The sequence below is a fragment of the Hyperolius riggenbachi genome, chromosome 2, assembly GCF_040937935.1.
Source record: "Hyperolius riggenbachi isolate aHypRig1 chromosome 2, aHypRig1.pri, whole genome shotgun sequence".
In the NCBI taxonomy this organism is placed as follows: Eukaryota; Metazoa; Chordata; class Amphibia; order Anura; family Hyperoliidae; genus Hyperolius; species Hyperolius riggenbachi.
Genome location: NC_090647.1, coordinates 532815939 through 532827434, shown reverse-complemented (window position 1 = coordinate 532827434; position 11496 = coordinate 532815939). Strand labels below are relative to the sequence as shown.

General features: G+C 43.4%; 1 long non-coding RNA gene across 2 annotated transcripts in view; it reads right to left on the bottom strand.

Moving 5' to 3' along the window:
- Positions 1-5803, bottom strand: part of LOC137545057 (uncharacterized) — a 174944-nt gene extending 169141 nt beyond the window's left edge. For both annotated transcript variants that reach the window (XR_011025985.1, XR_011025984.1), the window contains exon 1: positions 5560-5803. This is a non-coding gene — a long non-coding RNA (uncharacterized lncRNA). The remainder of the gene's footprint in view (positions 1-5559) is intronic.
- Positions 5804-11496: the final 5693 nt, after the last annotated feature.

The window sequence follows — 11496 nt, the reverse complement described above, 5'->3', positions numbered from 1 at the left end:
ATGTCAATGGAAAAAATGGAAAAGGCTGCCATTCTCACAGTAATCAAGCCAGAGTCCCCACACTTGGCACAGTTGGTCACTTGGTGACCGAGGTTACAAATCCAGGAAAAGTGGGTGAAGCATAAAACAGCCAATCAAATTTCAGCCGTCCATTTTGAATGGAAAAATGTAAACAGTAGCCATTCGCACACTATTAATCGCAGGGTTCTCAAACTGTGCACTTGGTCACTGGGTGAATGAGATTAAGATTCAGGAAAGTGGGTGGAGCCTACAATAGCCAATCAAAATTCACCTATTGATTTTCAAGGAGAATATTTCAACTGCTGCCATTCTTACACTGTTAATGGCAGAGGCTTCAAACTTGCTACAGTCGGTCAATGGGTGACTACTGTTCAAATTCACTAAAGGGGCGGGGCCAAAAACAGCCAATCAGAATTCCTTGGTAGATAAATTGCTTTCATTCACACATTTTTTTATGCCAGGAACCTGAAAACTCACAAACATGGTCATTGAGTGACTGTGCGTCAAGGTTACAAAAAGTGGGCAGAGCCAAAAACCAATTTCACTGGGAAAATGTAAACTGTAGCCATTCTTACACTGTTAATGGCAGGGTTCTCAAACTTTGCACAGTTCGTCACTGGGTGACTGGGATTAATATTCAGGAAAATATGTGGCACCTACAACAGCCAATCAAAATATACCTGTTAATTTTAAAGGGGAATATTTAAATTGCTGCCTTTCTTACACTGTTAATAGCAGATGTCTCAAACATGGTACAGTCAGTCACTGGGTGACTGGGGGTTCAAATTCAGAAAGGGGGCAGAGCAACAAACAGGCAATCAGATTTGTTTAATTTCATTGGGAATATACAAATTATTGATACCAAGGACCCTAAAGCTCATAAACTTGGTAATTGAGTGATTGTATGTCAAGGTTAGAAAAACTGGGCAGTGTCAACAACTACATTTTTTACGTGGGAAAATATAAACTGCAGCCATTCTTACACTGTTAATGGCAGGATTCTCAAACTTGACACAGTTTGTCACTGGGTGACTGGGATTAATCTTCTGAAAAGTAGGTGGAGCCTACAACAGCCAACCAAAATTCACCTATAGATTTTCAAGGGGAATATTGAAACCGCTGCCATTCTTACCCTGCTAATGGCAAAGGTCTCAAACCTGCTACAATTGGTCATTAAGTGACTGGGGTTCAAATTCACTAAAGGAGCGGAGCCACAAACAGCCAATTAGATTTCTTTGCTGGATACACTGCTTCCATTCAAACACTTTTGATGCCAGGAACCCGAAAGCTCACAAACTTGGTCATTGAGTGACTGTGTGACAAGGTTACAAAAACTGGGTGGAGTCAAAAACAGATTTCCCTGGGAAAATGTAAACTGCAGCCCTTCTTCACTGTTAATGACAGGGTTCTCAAACTTGGCATAGCTGGTTACTGGGTGACTGAGATTAATATTTAGAAAAGTGGGTGGAGCCTAAAAAGCCAATCAAAGTTCACCTGTTAATGTTCAAGGGGAATATTAAAATGGCTGCCATTCTTGCACTGTTAATGGCATAAGCCTCAAACCTGGTACAGTTGGTCATTGGGTCACTGGCGTTCAAGTTCAGAAAAGGGTGCAAAGCCACAAACAGCCATCAGATTTGTTTCATGTCAGTGGAAAAATACAAATAATTGATGCCAAGGACCCCAAAGCTCACAAACTTGGTAATTGAGTGACTGTGTGTCCAGGTTGCAAAAGGTGGGCGGAGCCAAAACAAATTTCACTGGGAAAATATGAACTGGAACCCTTCTTACACTTTTACTGGGTGACTGAGATTAATGTTCAAGGAAGTGGGTGGAGCCTATAATAGCCAATCAAAATTCAGCTGTTGGTTTTCAAGGGGAATATTTAAATTGCTGTCATTTTTACACTGTTAATAGCAGATGCCTCAAACCTGCTACAGTTGGTCATTGTGTCACTGAGGTTCAATTGCTGGAGAGGGGTGCAGCTATAAACAGCCAGTCTGATTTGTTTAATTTCTATGGGAATATACAAATTATTGATGCCAAAGACCCCAAACCTCATAAACTTGGTCATTGAGTAATTGTATGTCAAGGTTAGAAACAGCCAAAAACAACTCACTTTTTACGCGGAAAAATATAAACTGCAGCTATTCTTACACTGTTAATGGCAGGGTTCTCAAATTTGACACAGTTGGTCACTGGGTGACTGGGATAAATATTCAGAAAAGTAGGTGGAGCCTACAACAGCCAATCAAAATTCACCTATTGATTTTCAAGGGGAATATTGAAACTGCTGCCATTCGTACACTGTTAAGAGGCCACAAGCCTGCTACAGTCGGTCATTAAGTGACTGGGGTTCAAACTCACTAAAGGGGCAGAGCCACAAGCAGCCAATCAGATTTCTTTGCTGGATAAACTGCTTTCATTCACACAATTTTGATGCCAGGAATCCAAAAGCTCACAAACTTGGTCATTGAGTGTCAAGTTTACAAAAACTGGGTGGAGTTAAAAACAGATTTCCCTGGGAAAATGTAAACTGCAGCCCTTCTTCACTGTTGATAGCAGGGTTCTCAAACTTTGCACAGTTGGTTACTGAGTGACTGGGATTAATATTCAGAAAAGAGGGTGGAGCCTAAAAAGCCAATCAATATTGACCTGTTGATTTTCAAGGGGAATATTAAAATGGCTGCCATTCTTGTACTGTGAGGCACAGACTAACCAGCAAGCTCATGGTGACCCAGAACTCATTGGGGTGTGTAAGGGACTACAATGGTCCTAAAAGCCCCCTTACTAAGATGTTAAGAAAAACAAAAGTTTGCTTTCCTAAAACAGAAAGAATTTGCGATAATTCAGGTTGGAGTGAGCTCGAGATGTCTCCCAGGCACCACTGCTGAATATATGCAAATTAACCATTGTACCCTTAGAAGCTAAACACACCTCCATAACCCCTGGAATGCAATGATGTGTCAGCTTGTTAATATGTACAGAGCCATAATAATCCAACATGCATACAGACTGTTTCGGATTGTTTAACCCTCATCAGTGCATGGCATGGATTAATTTGGCTCTATGGAGTAGGGCTTGTAAATCCGAGAGGCACAGACTAACCAGCAAGCTCATGGTGACCCAGAACTCATTGACTCATTGACCCAGTACAAACATTCTTGTACTGTTTATGGCACAAGCCTCAAACCTGGTACAGTTGGCTATTGAGTCACTGGGGTTCAAGTTCAGAAAAGGAGGTGGAGCCACAAACAGCCAATCAGATTTGTTTTTATTGATGCTTGATGCCAAGGACCCTAAAGCTCACAAACTTGGTCATTGAGTGACTGTGTCTAGGTTACAAAAAGTGGGTAGAGCAAAAAACAAATTTCACTGGAAAAATATAAACTGCAGACCTTCTTACACTGTTAATGGCAGGGTTCTCAAAATTTACCCAGATGGCCAATGGGTGACTGAGTAATATTCAGGGAAGTGGGTGGAGCCTATAATAGCCAATCAAAATTCACCTGTTTATTTTCAAGGGGACTATTTAAATTGCTGCCATTTTTACACTGTTAATAGCAGATGCCTCAAACCTGTTACAGTTGGTCATTGGATGACTGTGGTTCAAATGCTGGAGAGGGGGGGTGGAGCCACAAACAGCCAATCTGATTTATTTCATTTCTATGGGAATATACAAATTATTGATGCCAAAGCTCACAAACTCGGTCATTGAGTGTTTGTGTGTTAGGGTTAGAAAAAGAGGGCAAAGCTGACACCAGCCAAATACATTCCCAGGCAACGCCGGGTCATCAGCTAGTAACAATAATAAAAAAACAAAAAAACAAAACAAGAGTGGAATTTATTACAAACTCCTATTTAAAAAGCTTGAACCCATCCAAGTGTGAATGTTGTGAGTGCCTTAGAAAAAAGGGCCCTCAATTCCTCTCTAGCGAATTGAGGGAAATTAATTAAAGCAGATAAAAGATGTGCTGTACAAACAAGGCAAATCATATTATTCAGATTGAAAATGGAGCAGAATGCAATATTTCCAGATCTGAAGCTTAGATTAGGCTCTTTCTATTAGGGCTTGCTATATCACTTGTAAATCATATTAAAGTAGTCGCAAATAAAGTTTAATATCCTTGTTTTCATTACCTATCGCAGAGCTTGTAATCAGGGAAAGTGGCAAATGCCCATAATGTCATTAATGCGCTGGCCATAAATTGCCCAGGCTCTCCAAGTTGAGTTACAAGAAGCAATATATTTATTGCAAATTGATAAACTCCATCCTCAGCACTTCATTGTTAAAGTGGACCTGAACTCTTGCACAGGACCAGGGCTGGATTTACCACAAGGCACTGTAGGCTCGTGCCTATAGGCGTTTGCTAATGGAAAGGCGGCTCACTCCGCCCCTCGAGTGCCTCGCTCCCTCCTTCCCTATGCAGAATCCCGAGCGGAGTGTAAACCTTCAACTGGGGCACCTCTAGCTACAGTACCTAATACTTTGGGTTGCCTCTAGTTACTTAATACTGAGGGCACTTCTGGCTACCTAATACTAAATTGCACCTGTAGCTACCTATGCCGGGCAAAGGAAGTAAGGGAGAAGTGACAGCTGGGCCAGCCAGCACACTTGTGGTGCGGTTCCACGGGGCCAAGTGTAGGGTGCCAGGACATCTGTGCCTATGGGATCCAGTGAGGTAAATCCAGGCCTGCACAGGACAGAAGGAAAACGGAGAGAACTGCACTCTGTATGTATTCAGAGAGTTTAGCCTGTCTAATTCCCCATCATCTCTGACCAGGGGTGCAGCTAAGCCCAGGCAAACCAAGTGGCTGCTTGGGGCCTCATCAATGGCTGGGGCCTCCCATGCTGCCGGGCTGCTGTGTGTGTCATTTGTACGACCGTCCCTGGCTCCCCATCACTCACACACAGACCTTAAACCAGCGACAATGTGAACAGAGGGGAGAGCAGCGCAGTCAGTGCTGGGACAAGGCTTCCCAGCACCAGACGCAGATATTCCAAAGTGCGCGCCCCCCCGGAAGGTAATTACAAACGCATAAATATGACTATATGTGTTCTCAATACTGCAGTGTTCTCAATCTACCTTCACTTCACAAAAGGGAGAGTTAGATTGAGGGCACTGCTCTATTGAGAACACATCTAGTAACATAGGCAGCTATTTGTTGGGATGTGTGTCTGTGTGTGATTCTCTTTCCTTAAAGGGGAACTGAAGATAGAGGTATACGAAGGCTGCCATATTTATTTCCTTTTAAGCAATACCAGTTGCCTGGGAGCTCTGCTGATCCTCTGCCTCTAATACTATTAGCCATAGCCCCTGACAAAGCATGCAGATCAGGTGTTTCAGATCTGGCAAGACTAACTGCATTCTTGTTTCTGGTGTTATTCAGATACTACTGCAGAGAAATAGACCAGCAGGGCTGCCAGGCAACTGGTATTGATTAAAAGGAAATAAATATGGCAGCCTCCGTATACCTCTATCTTCATTTCCCCTTTAAATGTCTGTCCCTTTCAAAACCCCCTTCCCCCCACCATACCTGCTTCTTTCCAGGCATCTGCGTGACAACAGCTGGCCTCTGTCTTCCCCTTCCACTGTCGGTCCAGTCATCTTTGGGCATGGTCTGGCTTCACTGAAGCCTAGCAGGAGGTCCTCCCCCCCCTCCCCCTTCAGTCCAGGTGGCTGCATCTCACATGACAGGAGCAGGAAGTGGCTGCATCTCAAATGACAGGAGCAGGAAGATTTGTCCATAGGCAACTCTGCACTGCAGGAAGCCGACAACAGTTCCTTTACAGCAGAAGTCGGTTTCCTGCTGTTGCCTAGCAACACTATGCCACAGCCCAGCATGTCATCTCTTTGATGACAGCGTCAGCACGGCTGTTACAGTTTAGGGCAGAAGGGCCAGCTCCATGCCAGATAGGAGGAGGACACAGAGTGGACTAGAGAGGTTAGTTTAGTTAGCAGAGGAATGCGCCCTCTAGGGGAAGCGCTCAGAGGCTGCCTGCAGCCTGCCCCACCTGAGAAGGGGCATCAAATTATGGGCCACAAGAACCTTAGCAGCACCCCTGTCTGTGGTTAATCACAAGTGTAATTTGATCTTTCAGCTGTGTCATCTGGCTGCCTCGGCGGAGTAGCTTATATGTAAACACAAGATGTTAACCCTATGTCTGCTTCCGTGAAAGCAGGAAGTAGACACACTTCAGATATACTGCAGGATTTGTATCGGCTGTAACAAAGAAATCTTTTTCTTTAAAGGTTTTTATGCTGTTGCTTATCTTTTAGAGCAGAGAGGAAGTTCTGAGTTCAGGTCCGCTTTAAAGTTTTCATTAAGAAGTTGGCCTGGATTTTCTAGGTCCAGCAGATTACTAATATCTTACTTCCAGCCTGGTTTTTACTTTAAAATGAGATATTTCCCAGAATTACTTTATGGTCTGAATTAAATGTGTGCATCTAATCAGACAGGATCGTGTTAGGCTGTTCCTGGCAGTTTAGATGAGGTACAGCAGGATATAATAGTTATGGGTGATGATTAGAGTGAAAAGTTAATAATTAGCATTGCATTTGCATGCAAATTTAATGCAGATTTTACACAGCCTGGAATTGGGCCAATCAGAATTGGCAAGACGTTCATTTGATAGGTTGAATGTAAAGCTTTATATGTGGTGTCAGTACATTTGTACACAGACTGGAATCATGTGTATCTAATTGAACATCTTTAGGATGAGCATATATTTTATTGAACACATATTTGTATGGTTGTGGTATTTAAATTGCTATTATTATTACTGCCACTATTATTACTTATAAAAGTAATATAACTTCAGCTAAAATATTTTTTTACAGGGATATTAGTCCTAGTACAGTACTACGCATGATAATGGTTGGAATCTGGTACATGGTTAAAAGTTAGGTGAAAGTATAAATCTACATTAAAGCAGATCCGAGATGAAAAACGAACTATAACAAGTAACTATAATGGTGGTCACTAATGATCCAATCTTTTTCATCCAATCTTACAAAATCTATGTAGTATAAGGGTAAATTGAGTGAATATACTGAATTGATACTTCAGGCAGTTACCTTATATTACATAGAAATGGTAAGATTGGATGAAAAAGATTGGATCATTAGTGGCCACCTTAAGTCTACATTTCTTATCTAAAGGTGGCCACTAATGATCCAATTTCTAGCGAAAAATCATTTGAGCAATCAGAAATTCTGATCGGAAGTGAAATATTGTAATACATCGCTCACTACACCATCAACGAACCAATCTTTGCTTCCTATCTATCACAACCAACAAGAAAATCCAAATTTTGGTTCGACGAAAATTCATTCGGACGACATTTTTTTCACTCGTTCATAATCGATTGTGTCCATCAACGGAGGTTATTTACAACCAATCCGATCAGAATTTCTGATCACTCTAATGATTTTTCGCTAGAAATTGGACAGTTAGTGGCCACCTTTAAGTTTAGATAGTTTACACAGCAAATCTAGCTACAAACAGATTCAACAGTTTCATTTTTATTTATTCCTGTGATACAATGAGGGCAGCCATGTTCTGTTTGTAAACATTACGCACAGGCAAGCTGATAGCATCTCCAGCCCTCAGCTCAATCCCTTCTCCTCCTCCCTCCTCCCCTCTGCCTCTGAAATCTCTGGCTAGTAACCTCCTCCTCCTTCTGCCCAGACTGAGCTTCCATAAGCCCTTGCTACTTGGAGTGCCAAGGCACTTTGAGCTGTGGGCAAGGCTTGTTTAGTTTATAGGGAATTAGAGTATTAAAACAAAAACAAAAAAGTATTTGGCTTGAGGAATGCCCTATAAACTACATGTAAGGAACACAATTATGCAATGAGTAAAAGTTTATCTCGGATCCACTTTAATTAAAAATTGTTTTTTGCAGACTACATCAGTACAGCAACTGTTTTGTTGTCTAATGCTTCCTTAATGCATATAGCTAAAACTCTTTGCAGACTGGCACACGGTCGCACCGTGGTACGTTTCCTCGCCGCAAGGGCTGTGCAAGTCTATGGAGACTTGCACAGCTCACACGAAGTGGAGCAGTGCAACGGAAGTAGCAAAACCACCGCAATCCCAGCGCAAAGTCTGCCGCGCATTACCACATGATCCATGCCAACCACACAGCTTATGCAGTAAAGTTACTGGGCGATGCGGGCAGTGTGCACAACGGGAGCGCAGTGCAACGTGGCACGCATGCGCAGACTGATGGGAATCCCAGTGACATATTTCCTTTAGAGCAGAGAGTACGTCGCTGCCCGGGGGGCGGGTCTATGCACATGACCCTGTCGTCACACTGTGGCAGATTGGATGGTCTGGCATTTAACATTCTCAGACCACCAGAGATCAGCAACAGGTGGATAGCTGGACAGATTATTATCAGAGTGGGCAAGTTATCTGAAGGACAGTTGTAACCCGGTTGATCCTTGAGCACCAGGCACTCGGCTAAGTGGAATCTACCAGACACTGACTGAGATGAAATGATCAAAGATTTATTTGTACATGGCGAGGAAAGGAACAGCGCTACTTAAAAACAGATTGCATCCTTATGACTACCTGCTTGAGAGTACAAGCCCCACTAGTGGGACAAAATACACACCCAGCATTCAAATAAAATGCACCTGTCTACCACTGGAGAAAGGAGTGAAGCATGGGTCACCACATCATCTCATGTGGTGTCCCCAAGTTAATGCGCATGTAGCAGAACGCAATGGACGTTAAGGTAAATGCCTGTTTTTAATATTGGGAAGTTGGAGCGGATGGCTCCCCTCGGCGCTGGCCACGCTTGGGGGGGTCGCCTGTGCCACCCAGCCTCCCCCTCCGGGGTGCTGCTGTGGTTCCCAGGCGGTGAGAGTGCCTGGGACCCCGCGGTCCCCCGGTTGTATAGGGGCATTGGGAAGCCTCCCCGTGACGCTCCTGGATAGTGCTAATGTGGCATGAACTAATTCCCGCAGGGCGACCGCTTTGCGGTATTCGTTTTTTGACCCTGCATAGTTTGGCGTGCGAAAGCAAATGCATATTTGTATGAGCATTGCCTCATGAATAGCCAATTGAGCCAGATTTGCAGAGCCAGACTTGCTAGGGTTAAAACTTGGTGTTAGAAATGCGTACCTGAGGAAAATGTATGCGTGCTCTAACACTAACTAATCCTAAATTATGCATATGCATAGCCTGGGTGCGCTACCAAGTAACAATTTAAAATTGGATCAGCGCATCACCAGGCCGCCTCCGAAGGTCATAAGGATGCAATCTGTTTTTAAGTAGCGCTGTTCCTTTCCTCACCATGTACAAATGTAAGTAACTTTGGTCAGCTGCTCCCACTTAGTAGCATTGCTTATTGATGTTTATGCAGAGCTTCTGTTTGGTTTCAAGGTGCGTTTGTAGTTTAAAGAGAATCTGTATTGTTAAAATCGCACAAAAGTAAACATACCAGTGCGTTAGGGGACATCTCCTATTACCCTCTGTCACAATTTCGCCGCTCCCCGCCGCATTAAAAGTAGTCAAAAACAGTTTTTAAAAGTTTGTTTATAAACAAACAAAATGGCCACCAAAACAGGAAGTAGGTTGATGTACAGCATGTCCACACATAGAAAATACATCCATACACAAGCAGGCTGTATACAGCCTTACTTCTGAATATCAAGAGATCACTTGTGTGTGTTTACCTTCTGTCCCCAGCTTCTCTCATGCACTGAACATTACAGGCTTCCTGCAGACAGCTCTACCTATGTCGTTAATCCCTCAGTATGTGACAGACCAGCTCCTTTCACAGCCTCCAGAGTAGGATTTTTATCCAGCTCTCTTCTATCACTGATAAGATAGCAGAGAAGCTGCTGGCTTATGTAAATAAAACACACACTGGAGTGTGCATAGAGGAACAGTTCAACACTGAAGAACTTGGCAGCCTTCCAGACACAGGCCAACAAGTCTGACAGGGGAAAGATACATTGATTTATTACAGAGATGGTTATAGTAAAAAGAGCTACAGTAAGCCAGAACACATTAGAATAGGTTTAGGAACTTGTAGGATGGTAGAAAAAACGTTGTAATTCTTGTTACAGAGTCACTTTAATGGGGGGGGGAGGCTCAGCGCACCTCTGATTGGTGGCCATTTGGAGGCAGCCTGGTGATGCGCTGATCCACCTTTGCGCAATTTTAAAGATTCATTTGTGACCTAACAGTGGTCACTGTAGAAAGGAATCAATCAATTATCAAAATACACTTTCCTTGCACATCAAAGGTCAAATAACACAATCTTCTGGTCTTCACTGCTGGTGCACCGCTAAAAGCTGTGGAAGGAAACGGTTAGTTACACAGAAATTATAGTGAGCTACAATAGGTCTTCTCATACAACAATCAACCACTTTACAGCATATACAAATCACAGTACCGATGTTGGGCGTGGGCTGGGGATAGGACTGGTCTACTAAGAGCAATTCAGTCCGGTATCGGAGCAGTTCTCAGTCTCTCGCAACTAAGTTAAAGTTCTATCGCTCAGCAAAACCTTGGGGGAAACTCGTGACAGTTCGCAATAGGGTACTGAGTAGTTCACAGTTCGTTGGTTGGTCCAATCAGGACATTCACCTCGCTCCAAGATCTTATATACTCTTTAGGTTGTATTTGTAGCACTCAATACACTCTCCTCAGAATACCTCTCCTCTAGATTGGGCTTCCCAAAACAACAAACAAAATAAAAGACAAAGCAAATAATCAAGAAGGGTTAAAATAAAATAAAGATAAATAAAATATAAAGTGACCGATGCACCCCTCTATACCATCAACACCTTCACACTATAATAGGACTCTGTTTAAGGGCCCGTTCACACTGCACGCGTTTCCATATGCGTTTTGGAAACGCGTGCGGGGGGGCCGACACGCAGGACATCAGACATTGCATAGAGTGCAATGTCTGATGTTCACACAGCATGCGTTCCGGACCTGTGCGGTCCGGGAACGCATGATGCACGCAGATTTTACAAAAACGCGCGGCTGTCCCATTCACTTTTCAGTGATGGGATCAGCCACGCAACGCATACGAACGCGGACATGCGTGCGTTCGTACGCGTTGCGGTCCGCATGTGTTGCGGTCCGCACTTTGTAGTCTGAACGGGCCCTAAGTGCACTTTGTTGTTACAGCTGAATGAACTCTGAATTAGAGTTGATGCAAATCTTGTAATCCAAATCTGTTAACTCTGTATCTTGCTCAGGTATCACCTGGTTGCTCCTGCAGCACACTTTAATATCATAAGATGCAAGGTGACTCCTCCTCCACCCTTCCACTGTAATGCCGACAGGTTCACTTTAAATATCACACTCCTTTTCACTCTGCAGAACACATTAATTGAAGAACTTGCAACTTGTAACTCCTGACTCGAAACGGACTTGACAGGGACAATGTCTCATCAACCAGACCTTCATGCTGGCGGAGGCTGCATCAGCTATGTGGGTACTTTA